The sequence below is a fragment of the Heterodontus francisci genome, unplaced genomic scaffold, assembly GCF_036365525.1.
Source record: "Heterodontus francisci isolate sHetFra1 unplaced genomic scaffold, sHetFra1.hap1 HAP1_SCAFFOLD_83, whole genome shotgun sequence".
NCBI classification, from domain to species: Eukaryota; Metazoa; Chordata; class Chondrichthyes; order Heterodontiformes; family Heterodontidae; genus Heterodontus; species Heterodontus francisci.
Genome location: NW_027141917.1, coordinates 887,359 through 891,524, shown reverse-complemented (window position 1 = coordinate 891,524; position 4,166 = coordinate 887,359).

Here is a 4,166-nt window from a genome sequence, read left to right as displayed (position 1 = left end):
TACTTGGTGTAAGTGTGTGTCTTTGTTACTTGGTGTAAGTGTGTGTCTTTGTTACTTGGTGTCAGTGTGTGTCTGTGTTCCTGTGTTTCAGTGTATGTCTCTGTTACTGTGTATCAGTGTGTGTTACTTGGTGTAAGTGTGTGTCTTTGTTACTTGGTGTAAGTGCGTGTCTGTGTTACTGGGTGTCAGTGTGTGTCTTTGTGACTTGGTGTCAGTGTATGTCTTTGTTACTTGGTGTAAGTGTGTGTCTGTGTTACTGGGTATCAGTGTATGTCTTTGTTACTTGGTGTCAGTGTATGTGAAAATACTTGGTGTTAGTGTATGTCTGTGTTACCTGGTTGAAGTGTATGTCTTTGTTACTTGGTGTAATTGTCTGTCTTTGTTACTTGGTGTAAGTGTCTGTCTTTGTTACTTGGTGTCAGTTTATGTCTGTGTTACTTGGTGTAATTGTCTGTCTTTGTTACTTGGTGTAAGTGTGTGTCTTTGTTACTTGGTGTCAGTGTATGTCTTTGTTACTTGGTGTAAGTGTGTGTCTTTGTTACTTGGTGTCAGTGTATGTCTTTGTTACTTGGTGTCAGTGCATGTCTGTGTTACTTGGTGTAAGTGTATGTCTTTGTTACTTGGTGTCAGTGTATGTTTTGTTACTTGGTGTAAGTGTGTGTCTGTGTTACTGGGTATCAGTGTATGTCTTTGTTACTTGGTGTCAGTGCATGTCTGTGTTACTTGGTGTAAGTGTGCGTCTGTGTTACTGGGTATCAGTGTATGTCTTTGTAACTTGGTGTCAGTGTATGTCTTTGTTACTGGGTGTCAGTGTGTGTCTTTGTGACTTCGTGTCAGTGTATGTCTTTGTTACTTGCTGTAAGTGTGTGTCTGTGTTACTTGATGTAAGTGTGTGTCTGTGTTACTGGGTATCAGTGTATGTCTTTGTTACTTTGTGTCAGTGTATGTCAAAATACTCGGTGTAAGTGTATGTCTTTGTTACTTGTTGTAAATGTTTGTCTGTGTTACTGGGTATCAGTTTGTGTCTTTGTTACTTGTTGTCAGTGTGTGTCTGTGCTACTGGGTATCAGTGAATGTCTTTGTGACTTGGTGTCAGTGTATGTCTTTGTTACTGGGTGTCAGTGTGTGTCTGTGTTACTGGGAGTCAGTGTATGTCTTTGTTACTTGGTGTCAGTGTATGTCTGTCTTACTTGGTGTAAGTGTGTGTCTGCGTTACTGGGTATCAGTGTATGTCTTTGTGACTTTGTGTCATTGTATGTCTTTGTTACTGGGTGTCAGTGTGTGTATGTGTTACTGGGTATCTTTGTTTGTCTTTGTTACTTGGTGTCAGTGTATGACTGTGTTACATGCTGCAAGTGTGTGACTTTGTTACTTGGTGTAAGTGTGTGTCTGTGTTACTGGGCATCAGTGTATGTCTTTGTTACTTGGTGTAAGTGTGTGTCTGTGTTACTGGGTATCAGTGTATGTCTTTGTTACTTGGTGTAAGTGTGTGTCTGTGCTACTGGGTATCAGTTTATGTCTTTGTTACTTGGTGTCAGTGTATGTCTGTGTTACCTGGTTTAAGTGTGTGTCTGTGTTACTGGGTATCAGTGTATGTCTTTGTGACTTGGTGTCAATGTATGTCTTTGTTACTGGGTGTCAGTGTGTCACTTTGTGACTTGGTGTCAGTGAATGTCTTTGTTACTTGGTGTAAGTGTGTGTCTGTGTTACTGGGTATCAGTGTATGTCTTTGTTACTTGGTGTCAGTGTATGTCTGTGTTACTTGGTGTAAGTGTGTGTCTGTGTTACTGGGTATCAGTGTATGTCTTTGTGACTTGGTGTCAGTGTATGTCTTTGTTACTGGGTGTCAGTGTATGTCTTTGTGACTTGGTGTCATTGTCTGTCTTTGTTACTTGGTGTAAGTGTGTGTCTGCGTTACTGGGTATCTTTGTATGTCTTTGTTACTTGGTGTAAGTGTATGTCTGTGTTACTTGGTGCAATTGTGTGTCTCTGTTACTGGGTATCAGTGTATGTCTGTGTGACCTGGTGTCAGTGTTTGTCTTTGTGACTTGGTGTCAGTGTATGTCGTTGTTACTTGGTGTAAGTGTGTGTCTGTGTTACTGGGTATCAGTGTATGTCTTTGTTACTTGGTGTCAGTGTATGTCAAAATAGTTGGTCTAAGTGTATGACTTTGTTACGTGGTGTAATTGTCTGTATTTGTTACTTGGTGTAAGTGTATGTGTTTGTTACTTGGTGTCAGTGTATGACTTTGTTACTTGGTGTCCGTGTGTGTCTGTGTTACTGGGTGTCAGTGTATGTCTTTGTTATTGGGTGTCAGTGTATGTCTTTGTTACTTGGTGTAAGTGTATGTCTGTGTTACTGGGTATCAGTGTCTGCCTTTGTTACTTGGTGTAAGTGTGTGTCTTTGTTACTTGATGTAAGTGTGTGTCTGTGTTACTGGGTATCAGTGTATGTCTTTGTTACTTGGTGTCAGTGTATGTCTTTGTTACTGGGTGTCAGTGTGTGTCTTTGTGACTTCGTGTCAGTGTATGTCTTTGTTACTTGCTGTAAGTGTGTGTCTGTGTTACTGGGTGTCACTGTATGTCTTTGTTACATGCTGTCAGTGTATGTCAAAATAATTGGTGTAAGTGTATGTCTTTGTTACTTGGTGTCAGCGTATGTCTCTGTTACCTGGTGCCCGTGTGTGTCTGTGTTACTGGGTGTCAGTGTATGTCATTGTTTCTTGGTGTCAGTGTATGTCTTTGTTACTTGGTGTAAGTTTGTGTCTGTGTTACTGGGTATCAGTGTCTGTCTTTGTTACTTGGTGTAAGTGTGTGTCTGTGTTACTGGGTATCAGTTTATGTCTTTGTTACTTGGTGTAAGTGTATGTCTGTGTTACCTGGTTTAAGTGTGTGTCTGTGTTACTGGGTATCAGTGTATGTCTTTGTGACTTGGTGTCAGTGTATGTCTTTGTTACTGGGTGTCAGTGTGTCACTTTGTGACTTGGTGTCAGTGAATGTCTTTGTTACTTGGTGTAAGTGTGTGTCTGTGTTACTGGGTATCAGTGTATGTCTTTGTTACTTGGTGTCAGTGTATGTCTGTGTTACTTGGTGTAAGTGTGTGTCTGTGTTACTGGGTATCAGTGTATGTCTTTGTGACTTGGTGTCAGTGTATGTCTTTGTTACTGGGTGTCAGTGTGTGTCTTTGTGACTTGGTGTCAGTGTATGTCTTTGTTACTTGGTTTAAGTGTGTGTCTGCGTTACTGGGTATCTTTGTATGTCTTTGCTACTTGGTGTAAGTGTATGTCTGTGTTACTTGGTGTAAGTGTGTGTCTCTGTTACTGGGTATCAGTGTATGTCTGTGTGACTTGGTGTCAGTGTTTGTCTTTGTGACTTGGTGTAAGTGTGTGTCTGCGTTACTGGGTATCTTTGTATGTCTTTGCTACTTGGTGTAAGTGTATGTCGTTGTTACTTGGTGTAAGTGTGTGTCTGTGTTACTGGGTATCAGTGTATGTCTTTGTTACTTGGTGTCAGTGTATGTCAAAGTAATTGGTGTAAGAGTATGTCTTTGTTACTTGGTGTAATTGTCTGTCTTTGTTACTTGGTGTAAGTGTATGTCTTTGTTACTTGGTGTCAGTGTTTGTCTTTGTTACTTGGTTTCAGTGTGTGTCTGTGATACTGGGTATCAGTGTATGGTTTTGTGACTTGGTATCAGTGTGTGCCTGTGTTACTGGGTATCGGTGTATGTCTTTGTTACTGGTTGTAAGTGTATGTCGTTGTTACTTGGTGTCAGTCTATGTCTGTGTTACTTGGTGTCAGTGTGTGTCTTTGTTACTTGGTGTCAGTGTATGTCTTTGTTACTTGGTGTAAGTGTGTGTTTGTGTTACTTGGTGTAAGTGTGTGTCTGTGTTACTTGGCGTCAGTGTATGTCTTTGTTACTTGGTGTAAGTGTGTGTCTGTGTTACTGGGTATCAGTGTATGTCTTTGTTACTTGGTGTCAGAGTATGTCTGTGTTACATGATGTAAGTGTGTTTGTTTGTGTTACTGGGTGTCAGTGTGTGTCTGTGTTCCTGGGAGTCAGTGTATGTCTTTGTTACTGTGTATCTGTGTGTGTTACTGGGTGTCATTGTGTGTCTGTGTTACTGGGTGTCAGTGTATGTCTTTGTTACTTGGTGTCAGTGTGTGTCT